Raw genomic sequence first — 12,388 nt, 5'->3', positions numbered from 1 at the left:
CCAATGACTTCCCGCTACAGCTGCCAAACAGCTCTCTCTTGGCAGCCGCCTTGGGAGGAAAACTGGCACTTTTTTGTCACAATTGGTATATGATCACCAAAGACAAATGGGTTCTCAACATTGTATCTCAAGGTTACAGGTTCCACTTTCACACTCTGCCAAGGTTAAAAGGAATGCCAGATCTGCCACCAAATCAATGGGCAGAGGCTCAAAGACAAATTATAGCACTCATGGACATGAGAGCTATTCAGAAGGTACCAACACAGGAGCAAGGACAAGGATTTTACTCAAGACTCTTTCTGGTTCCCAGAAAGGACAAAGCTTTGAGGCCCATTCTGGATCTTTCTTCTCTAAACACTTACCTGGATGTTCCAAAATTCACAATGTTGACACTACAGCAGCTTCTGCCCATGCTGGGCAAGAAAGCTTGGCTCGTAAGTTTGAACCTCAAGGAGGCATACCTGCATGTTCCTATCAGACAAAACTGCAGAAGATACCTCAGATTCATAGCTGGTTCAATGCACTACCAATTCTCTGCACTGCCCTTTGGCTTATCTACTGCGCCCAGGGTCTTCACAAAGTGCCTGGCACCAGTAATTGCATTTTTCAGACAGAAAGGAATTCAAATATATCCATACCTGGACGACTGCCTGATTCAAGCAGAGAGCAAGGACATTCTTCTGAAGCATCTGGCATTTGTAAAAAAGTTATTAAGTTGTCTAGGGTACACAGTAAACGAACACTAGTGCCCTCACAAGAGATAATATTCCTGGGTGCCAACTTGAATACAACGGCCCAGATGGCTTATCTCATGCCAGACAAGCAGGGACAACTGACTCAATATTTTCAGTTGATGACAACAAAGACCCAACTCCCTGCAAGAAAAATTCTGCAGGCCTTGGGTTACATGGCATCTTGCATATTACTAATTCCATATGCCAGACTGCATATGAGGAAACTACAATGGTACCTAAAGAGTGTCTGGTCTCAACACTGTCAAAGTTTGGAAACAGTAATACCACTAATTCCTTGCCTTCAACAGGAGTTTTGATGGTGGGCTTAAGCATGTCACCTCAACAAGGGACAGCCTTTCACTCAACCCACAGCCAGGCAAACACTGACAACAGATGCATCGGATTACGCCTGGGGAGCACACATGGCTGGAAAATGTATTCGGGGCAAGTGGCCCACAGAACAAAGGCATCTTCACATCAATCAAAAAGAGATGCTAGCTGTACAAAATGCCCTTATAGCTTTCAAGGACCTTCTGCATCCAGGACAAATACTACTAAAGACAGACGACACCACAGTTATGTGGTACATAAACAAGCAAGGGGGCACTCATTCTTATCCCCTCTGCAGACAAGCCATGACCTTGTGGAACACGGCTCTAACATATCAAGTTCATCTGCAAGCACAATTCCTGCCAGGAGAGAAAAACACACTGGCAGACGACTTAAGGAGCAACATCATGGATCCGCACGAGTGGAAATTACATCCACAAATATTCAGAATGATAACACAAAAATGGTGGAGCCCGGACATAGATCTATTTGCATCCCCAATGAACTGCCAGCTACAGAAATTCTGCACAAGGACATACCACCCACAAGCATGGAAAGTGGATGCCCTCTCACTCAGGTAGAAAAACCTACAAGTATATGCTTTCCCACCACTACCTCTCCTACCAAAGTTACTCATAAAAGCCAGGCAAGAAAAGCCAAAGATGATCCTGATTGCCCCAGACTGGCCATGCCAGCACTGGTACCCAATCTTAAAGAACTTAGCACAAGGTTCACCCTGGATTTTGCCTCAAATCCCACATCTTCTGACTCAGCACAACAATCAGATACTTCACAGCCAGCTAAAGACTTTAAACCTGGCTGCATGGCAGATTCCTTAGTCAAGCAAGCAATGCCTCTCTCCAAAGCTGTTATGGATGTCATCCTGGAGGCCAGAAGGCCTAGCACCAGGAAACCCTATTCGGATAAATGGAAGAGATTCTGTGCCTGGAACCAGGCTCACAGCCTTGACCCTCTTGTCCCAAATATTCCTCAGATACTACAATATTTAACTGAGATGCTGGACAAAGAGCTCTCCTTTTCATCCATCAAGATCCACGCCTCTGCCATCTCTGCTCATTACAACATGGACCCACCTATTTTTTCTAATCCTTTGCTAAAACAGTACCTCAGAGGGGCTAAAAACATAAGACCGCCCTGTAGAGCACCAACTCCAACTTGGGACCTCAACTTCGTGTTGGAAAAATTAACTTTACCTCCTTTTGAGCCAGCTAACTCAGCAGATTTAAAATATGTCTCCTGGAAAACTGCTCTACTCCTGGCAATAACCTCAGCACGAAGAGTTTCAGAATTACAGGCACTAATGGCAGTGGAACCTTTCATCATTTTCCACCAAGACAGGGTGTCTTTAAGAACAAACTTTACTTTTATGCCAAAGGTGGTATCAAGTGTGGCTCTAAACCAAACTATTCACTTGCCAACTTTTTATCCAAATCCACAGAATAAAGGGGAGAGACTTCTGCATTCTTTGGACATACACAGGCAGTTACGCTTCTACTTGGATAAAACCAAAGCTTTCAGAAAAACTGAGCAATTGTTTGTAGCATATGCTGCAGGAGCACAGGGAAAAGCCATTTCAAAACAGACCATTTCAAAATGGATAAGACACTGTATACGTTTCTGCTATACACACCATGGGAAAACTGTACCTAACAGCATTAGGTCTCATTCCACCAGGGCAACAACCACTTCAACTGCCTACCTCAGAGGAGTACCTACCAAGGACATTTTGGAAGCAGCAACTTGGAGTTCTGTACATACCTTCACCAAGCATTACCATCTGCCTCTTTACTCTAAATCCAGAGCTGGCTTTGCCACTGCAGTGCTGCAGGGCCTTATAGCCACCCGAATGCCTTATAGAACCAGCCACCCTACCTCAGCTTTGGGATTCTACCCAAGTGTAATGACTGCAGCAGTGTAACACGATGAACATAGTACAGTTTTGTACCTACCATAAATGTAGATGTTCGAGTGTATACACTGCTGCAGTCCAGGTTACCCTCCCTCCTTCCCCTCTTACTTGCTGGTACGTACCTAAGTCTTCTACCCTTTACTACCTTTGGGGAGTATTTGCTGGTAATTGAAAGTTTTTGATTGCTTTTCTTATGTATGTTTTATTAGCAATTTGCATTGCCTACCTTTTTGGGGGCACCTGACATCTGGGGCAAGAAAAACTGAAGAAAATGGCGTCGGCTGCATCTTGTATACCCCTGTCACACTGATGTCAGGGAAGAAGCGGCAGCAACCGACGCCGGACCAAGACTTTGGAACTCAGGCCGACTGAGGGACCACCTGACAGCAGGATAACCCAAGTGGTAATGACTGCAGCAGTGTATACACTCTAACATCTACATTTATGGTAGGTACAAAACTGTACTTTTTCTCTCAAATCCCAGAGATTTAATGTAGGTGAGGTGATGATTTGTCAATACTTGTAGACGCGGGTGCCTTTTCTGAGTCCTGTGATGGACTGGCATCCCATCCAGGATTCGTTCTCTTTCATAAGTCTGTTAAATGCCAAGACTGGCTCTGTTTTCTCCACAACCCTGAGCAATATAAGTGGGATAATGGAAAATGAATGAATGGGAGCTGAAGACATCAAGATTATAGTAGTGTTTGCAGACGTGAGAACTCATCTGATTAACAGACGACAGCAAGATTAGGATATTTTCAGATGCAAGAAGTCATCTGAAAAAGATCTGATGAAGCTCAAAAGAAACAGACAAGTATAATTTGTGGCTCAGTGAAAACAAATGCAAGGTAATGGTTTGTGTGCAGCAGTACAGTGGAGGAGATGAGATACTGAGAGTACAGCTAGAAACTTAGGGCAGGAGAGGGATTTTGGTCATGCCTAAAAAGAGACAATGGGATCAGTGTGAAAAGGTGGTAGCTCAAGCCAGCAAAACTGTGGGATGCAGTATCAGGGTTGGACTGCAGCGGTATGGAAGTTATCCTTCTCCTACTGATACAGGACTCTACAGGGCTGTACTAAAACCACTCCTACAATACTGTGCTCTGTTCTGTTAGTAAATGAGATACTGGACTGCCTGAAGGGATTGCAGAAGGAGGTAACCGAGATGGTAATGTGATGCAATGTTAGAATACAAGGAAAGGCTGAATAAGTTGTGGATGTGTACACTGGAAAAAGGCAGAGAGGCAAAGAGGAAATGTAATATGAGTACACAGTATAGCCAAGAGACCGATGGGGCGGGGGGGTTAAAGCTTCAGAGGAAGGATGGGTGAGGGGGGATCACAAATGGCTAGCCAAGGAGACTAGATTCTAGTCAGAAATGAGGAAGTTCTGAGCAAGTAATAAAGAGTTGAAGGACTTTATTTTAGTTGTTTTGGAGGGGAAGAGGGCAAGAGTCAAATGGGGATAAGTTGATCCTCCCAATAGAACAAGGAAATGGAGGTACACAGTTAAGGCTGTTATGTATAACACAAGCAGATCACTACAATTTGGAGAGGAAAGGGATGATGATTATGAAGGGGGGGGGTAATTCAAGAAATAAGGAAAGAATGGAATGTTGGAAGCAGATCCTTAAGGTGAATAACAACAGTCATATAAAATATTATATTCGTAAAGTAGCATAAAGTATATTAAGGACTAAGCCATCACAGAAATGGAGAAAGGAATTTCTGCTTATAGGGATGGCTGCAAGTAGGGGTACAGAGAATAGACAAGAGAGTGCTGGAATTTTCTAGAGGAAGATGACAAAGGAACAAAGGTATTAGGAAAATAATTAGATAGGGAAATGTAATAGAACAGGAAGAGACCAAGAAGACATTTGGATTGCAGGCTAGTGAGTGGGTTCCCTATCAGGGATTGATATCAGAGTATAAGCCAACAGAAGGAAACAGAGGAATTCTAAATGAAAACCTGCACTGCTTGAGTTTTTAATTGTTCTAGAACAGAAGCTGCTGTTAAAGGGATAATTAGCAAGGCATATAAAATATTGCTTGATAACTATAATAATCGATCAGAAGGGGTCGGAAAATATTAGGAAGAGAGACATTACATTTGCAATTCACAAAGAAACAATGGGAGGATATTTATATGGCTCCCAAATATGCAACAAAATATAGAAGATTTAAGATTTTTTTCCTGGAAGTGTTTGCTTAGATACTTTTGTATCCCAAGCAGACTCCAAAGAATTTTTCCTCAGGTAGATGGCAAATGTCAGAGGTGTGGTGGGGAAGAAAGAAGTAACTGGGAACACGTTTTGGGAGTGTAATGAGTTGGCAGACTTTAAAAATTCCCTACAAGTACTTTTATGAGGAATAGTGGGTGAGGAAATGAGTGTAGCTAAAGAAATTATTTTTTGAGCTGGGACACAGGATCTGAACTGCCTAGACACAGTAAGGACTTGTTAAGTTTAATTCTAGTGGATGCCAAAAAAAAGCAATTACTAGAAAACGGAAATTAAAATTTAAACCAATTATACTTAAAGTAGTGAATATTCTAACAGAGATAAAATAACAGGAAGCGGGATCTTTAGAAAAGGGTAGGAGTAAATTACATAGAAAAAATAGAAATTGTGGGAAAAATACATGCAGAAAAATGTTTTGGAGAAGGAATGAGGTTTAAGAGAAGGCAGGAATTGATTAATTTATGTAATGTTGCTTAAATTATATAATATATAACAATATATGTGATGTATAATGTTTGTAAATGTGATCTTAAGATGGTTTGATTACTTTTATATAAACGTAAGTGTTCCTATGTCACAAGTGATAAATTCTATAAAGGTTTAAAAAAGAGAAGTGCGGAAGTTGTGTTTTACTGAGAGGGTAACAGACTGGTGGAATGATGTATATCTCTACATTACTGAGGTGCTAGAATGATGTACATAACTACATGACATTATTGATGTGCTAGAAAGATGTACATAACTACATTACTGAGGTGGTGGAATGGTGTACATAACTACATTACTGAGGTGCTGGAATGAGGTACATAACTACATTACTGAGGTGGTGGAATGATGTACATAACTACATTACTGAGGTGCTGGAATGATGTACATAACTACATTACTGAGTTGGTGGAATGATGTAAATAACTACATTACTGAGGTGCTAGAATGATGTACATAACTACATGACATTATTGAGGTGCTAGAAAGATGTACATAGCTACATTACTGAGGTGCTGGAATGATGTACATAACTACATGACTGAGGTGCTGGAATGATGTACGTAACTACATGACAGGTGCAGGAATGATGAACATAACTACATGACTGAGGTGCTGGAATGATGTACATAACTACATGACTGAGGTGCTGGAATGATGTACATAACTACATTACTGAGGTGCTGCTAGAATGATGTACATAACTACATGACATTATTGAGGTGCTAGAAAGATGTACATAACTACATTACTGAGGTGGTGGAATGATGTAAATAACTACATTATTGAGGTGCTGGAATGATGTACATAACTACATGACTGAGGTGCTGGAATGATGTACATAACTACATGACTGAGGTGCTGGAATGATGTACATAACTACATGACTGAGGTGCTGGAATGATGTACGTAACTACATGACTGAGGTGCAGGAATGATGTACATAACTACATGACAGGTGCAGGAATGATGAACATAACTACATGACTGAGGTGCTGGAATGATGTACATAACTACATGACTGAGGTGCTGGAACGATGTATATAACTACATGACTGATGTGCTGGAATGATGTACATAACTACATGACTAAGGTGCTGGAATGATGTACATAACTACATGACTGAGGTGCTGGAACGATGTATATAACTACATGACTGATGTGCTGGAATGATGTACATAACTACATGACTAAGGTGCAGGAATGATGTAAATAACTACATGACAGGTGCAGGAATGATGAACATAAATACAAAACTGAGGTGCTGGAAAGATGTACATAACTACATGACAGAGGTGCTGGAATGATGTACATAACTACATGACTGAGGTGCAGGAATGATGTACATAACTAAGGTGCAGGAATGATGTAAATAAGTACATGACAGGTGCAGGAACGATGTACATAACTACAAGACAGAGGTGCTGGAATGATGTACATAACTACATGACTGAGGTAATAGTAGAAGGGCTGATGGATTCAAGACCATTTGGGTTAAGTGAAGGAGGAAGATGCCATGTGGGTTGGGAGAGGAAAAGCACTACCTCTTTAGAGCCAGCTGCACTGTTCAGTCTGTGACAGTAGACTGTAGTTGCACTTCTGGTAAATCTTTACGTCTGTATGCTTGTACATGTCAGCATCCAGTCTCTCTTTTCTTGAGTTGTGTAGCTTTTAGTTGTTTGACACCATGCCATCCATTAGAAAACAAAGCTGTTGCCACTTATGCTAGATTCTTTATAACTGATGCCCTTGGCAGGTGCATGTGTGTGCTGTGTGGCAGAACTAGATAGTCAGCTGACATCATATTACATGTGAGAGCAGTTACTGTTGCCACTATAGCTTTTTGTTTTCCTTTTATTTATGCATTCTTTTTTTCAAATTTATTTCAACTTTCAGCTCTCAGTGTAGTTCTTCATACCTGCCACAGGAAGCCAGTGGATGCTTTATTTCATAATAGCCCTTTCTTCCATTGCCTCAGCATGTGAAGATCCTGGTGCAGCCAAACTGTCCACACTCAGACTAGCAGCTTATAAGATGTGACTGTGTTACTCTTGGAGCATCTTTTTCTTTTTCTGGGACATACTATAAATCATAAGGGAAGCTAGAAAGGTGAGTACAAGTTAATCCATCTATCCACAACCCCTTTCTCCTATTTTTGCACACAGGGTCCGGGTGTCACTTCAACAGTGACAATCATCTAGCGTGATTACCTGCCACAGTAATTCTTTCACACCACACACTTGCACAGACACTCATGCCTATGGGCAATTTACAGTGTCCAGTCCATCTACTGCAAGTTTTTGGGATGTGGGAGGAAACCAGAGCACCCAGAGGAAACCCACGCGAACACATGGAGGACTTGCAAACTCCACACAGAAGGCATCCCAGGTGAGAATTCAACCAGGGAACCTGTTGCTGCGAGGCAGCAAAGCTATCCCCTAAGCCACTGTGCTTCCATGAGTATAAGGTAATCATACCTAAATAAGTAGGATTTTCCCTGTAGTGTGAAAGGAGGAACCAACGTCCGCCCAAGTTAATATGCCAGTGGTTATCCACCATCTGTCTACACGGTTCTTTTCAGGTTTAGCTTATGACTCTGTGAAGGTACATATATCGGCTATTTCTGCATTCCCTCATTGGAGCTCTGGAAAGTTTGCAGAGCAACTTCCAATGGGTGGAACCTAAACTTTTTGATAGAATCAAATTATGTCCTCACATTTCAAACAAATGTTCTTATCTCTGGAACCATAGGGGTTACTAAAGATGTGTAAATGGCAAACTCTTCAGCATAAACTATTTTTAGAGTGGTAGTATTCTTTAGGTTCAAAGTCTTAAACTGGATTTTATATGTCTCAGTAAACAAAGTACCTATTAAGTTTGTAATATTTTGTAAACAACTTACAATATCTCAGCAACCACTCAAGTTAGACACATACTGTTAGCAGGATTTTGTTTCACCAGCTGATAATTGTTTAGCCTTATATGAAACCTCTATCTGTGCAACTTGGTTGATGAGATATTTAGAAAATTGTGAATTTTATGACAATATACATAAATACTATTTGAACAACAATTAATATATTTTTTTCCTGCACAGGGCCAGTGTTAGAGTTTTGAGGGACCTAGCACATGTCACGTTGGGGGGGGGGGGCGCCGCCCAAGGCACTTCAGGTCTAAGTATCACCCTGTCACTGCCACTCCTTATAAGTAACTTTTATGTTCGTGCAGCAACCTTTTAGGAGTAATAAGCACTGACTGACCTGTAGCTACAATGCTCTTACATTACAATAGGCGTATGTACCACACTGTGTTGGCCCATCAAACAAAGGGACATTCACAGTTACTGGCATTTAGTTGCAACAATGATACATTGCAGCAACTCTATGTAAATAGTTGAACATAGGCGAAATGGCACCCTAGGCACTGCCTACCTTTTCAGTCCCCCCATACATACATACATGTCCTCCAGTGCTCCCCTCCGTTTCCCATTTTGGGCTCTCCATACCATGCACATTACTTTTTTCTTCCTTTTCACACATTTTGCCTTACTCTTCAACTTTTCAAGAAGCCATAACTTTCTATATGCTCTGATATGCAATTTAATTTTTTTTTTAATTTTGCATAACCTTTTTATCCAATGATGGGTTACACAGAAATTATGACTAAGGAAAGAAATTCAGTGTTGCTGTTCAGCCTTAGTTTTTCCTTGCATTTTTTTCAACACATCTTTCCTGACCAAGATAGCACAGCAATAACCATTTAGGAAATAACTTAATTAAGCTGGGGTAGCAAAAGCCACTAGGTTATAGATGCTCTGAAATACATTTTGGAACATTTTCCCATCATTTTAATCAAATGGTGGCCTAAACAAAAATCATAAGTAAGAAAAGAATTTGTCTTTTTTTTTTTTTTTTTTTAAGAAAGACGTATGTTGTGCCCAAGGCATAATATTTAAAGCTGACAAAATAGTAGCTCACAACAAACTAACAAGACAGTGCTTTGAGGCTACATAGATCCTATCTGTGAATACTGCCTGCTTCTGTAAACCACCAAAAAGTATAGCCAGTGTCTATGTATCCCTCTGATGTTAGAGTGGGATGAAAGCATAGGGTCAAATTGCCACAGTCATGTATTTCAAGTGATTGGTGACATACATGTACATAGCATGCCTCCTGACAGCTCACCCCTATGCCCTAATGGCAGCCACTTGTATATGTGCCTGACGTGTGACTTTGAGGAAGTTAAAAAAAATGATCACAGTAATGTATTCTACTTTGTTGCTCCTGGACGGAACACTACCCATACACAATTTAAAGTGACCTTTTTGGTACACCTCTGAGGTCTGTGAGAAAGGTAAAAGAAGCAGTGCTCACACTGTCCCTAGCCCCCAAACACAAGCTATAATGACCTTGTGCACACCTCTAAGTCTTGATTGTGGTGGAAATTAAAGAAGTAATAACCATATAATCCCCAACCTCATTACATAACCTACAGCAACTTTCTGTACACACACACACACACACATATCTCAGCAGGGCTGGTTTAAGAATAGCCAAAAAAATACACATCCAAGTAAATAATCCACAAAAACACAATACTGCCCTCACGTAAGGAACCACACAAGGATGAATTGAATAACAGAATTTCTTATTCTTTTCTGGTACCTCGGTTAGGATGTATTTGGTAAAAATGTGTTTAACAGCACACTTCTGTGGGTTTCTTTAATTCATTATAGTTCTTATTGGTTAATTTACTTATTAACATTTTAATTATTTAATTATTGAATAATGGTGTTTTGTACTTTGGTATAAAAGGATGTGATTTTATTGTTGTATTATTCCTTGAAGGCGAAAGGCCGAGGTACCAGAAGAGAAGAATAAATTCTGCTTTTCACTTCATCCTTGTGTGGGTCCTCATGTGAGGGCAGTATTGTGTTTTTCTGGTTTAAGAATAGGTATGATTGAGAGCAGAGGCCATTATCGACTTTATCCTAACAGGGTCATATCACAGCCAAATTAAAGTTAGAGCATAATTAGAAAATGCATTTTTTCTACTTATTTTTCCCTTACGAGCAATAGCATTTGTGGGACCCCATACAGTCAAGGATAATTAAGAGGGCCTGCCTGTATCCATTTATACAGTCTGAGGAGTGAACATCTAAGTGTCTGAATGTTCTGTCATATATTTTATGCCTTACTTGTTATCTGCATTTTTTACTGATACATAGAAGAATAGTGTATGTGCCCTGACATTATTGGGTGCATGCACAGATACAATTTTGTGATGTTTTACGCACACGCACACACACACAAGCTATAGCAATACTAGTTTTGTACTTAGTTCAGCAAATAGCAATATATTTTGCAACACACCAGACCAGTGACTGCTGTTTAGCAGTCATTGAAGAGCAGCAGGGATAAGTCACTTCTATTTACCTCTTTGAGGAATAATGCATACCTGTCACTGTCCCTGATTTCAGAGACCTTTCATGGTTTTGCCTCATAATTTTTCTCTGTCCTTCTTAAACAGTTTGGTAAGTCATTCTAGATTGCAGGCAGTCAGTAAATCCAGACATGACAGTTTTAAACTCTTGTTGTCCAAAAAAATGCATTGATACAAAAGTATATTTAAAACATGATCCTGATTTTGAGTCTTTATTCTGCTATTATTTTTGCCATTGCCATAAATCTTCAGCAAAGACGTTTGTTGAGAGATACAGTATCTAGTATTCTGCCAGTATTTAAAAAACTCCCTAAAAGAGAAAACCATTCATGAAGAGAAGTATCCGCTCTTCTTAAAATCCAAGGTGTACACTGATATTGGTCACTCTGGGCTGCTAATTTCTATAGAGATTACCTTGCCCATGTTCATTATCAGCTCTGTCCTAGGAGTCGTAGCACAACCCTGTCCAGGTTAAACAGCATAGTCATGAAATTAGTACATTTTTTCTGCAGATATTTTTCTCCAACCAGCAGCTTTTGTGGGAACCCCACAAAGTCAAGGATGACTAAGGGAGTTCCCCTGCAGCCACAGGTATTACAGGTACCTAGAGGTGGCTATGTTGTTAGCTTTAGTGGAGAGAATGCCCATACCAGCAGGTTTCAACTAAACCAGGGGCACTAAGTCAGTGGTAAAATATTTAATGGAATTGTGAAGCCTGTTACTTGCTAAAATACTGTTACTGTAACCAGAGATCTCTTTGAATTTTAAAGGAGATATAAATACGAGTTATTATTACTCACCTGGCTTATTAAGTATACAAGATTGTTGTACTAGCTTGTGTTGGTTTGACAGACATGTTACAAAATGTCAAGATAAGGTAACTTGCTGTGGTTGGGGGCCCCCCAAGGACAGGGGCCCATAGCGACTGCAGGAATAGCTAGTGCCTAAAGCCGGCTATATACCTGGACTAGACAGAGGTCAGATATCAACACGGCTATGTTTGTCATTGTGTAAGCTTTGAATCTAGTATGGTTTTGAAATTATTAAAGCAAATATGAACAAGTGATATTTGACTCCTAGAGGTGTCAGTAGGATGTAACTGCAGAAACACGTACAGGCATTACCCAGCTGAAATAGGTTAAGTTTAAACCTCCCCCAGGTGGCATTCAGACCCCATGTGAAGCAGATCCTGAAGGACATACTCTGAGGTTTCCCAGAGGAAAATG

At 40.5% G+C, this 12,388-nt stretch overlaps 1 protein-coding gene across 5 annotated transcripts in view; it reads left to right on the top strand.

Moving 5' to 3' along the window:
• The window catches only part of FBRSL1 (fibrosin like 1), a 3,021,780-nt gene that overhangs the window by 311,157 nt on the left and 2,698,235 nt on the right, over nucleotides 1-12,388 (top strand). The window lies entirely within an intron of this gene.

This window comes from Protopterus annectens, chromosome 4.part0 (assembly GCF_019279795.1).
Source record: "Protopterus annectens isolate FY-2018-M chromosome 4.part0, PAN1.0, whole genome shotgun sequence".
Taxonomy (NCBI): domain Eukaryota; kingdom Metazoa; phylum Chordata; order Ceratodontiformes; family Protopteridae; genus Protopterus; species Protopterus annectens.
The sequence above is the reverse complement of the archived record's forward strand: the minus strand, read 5'-3'. Positions and strand labels throughout refer to the sequence as shown.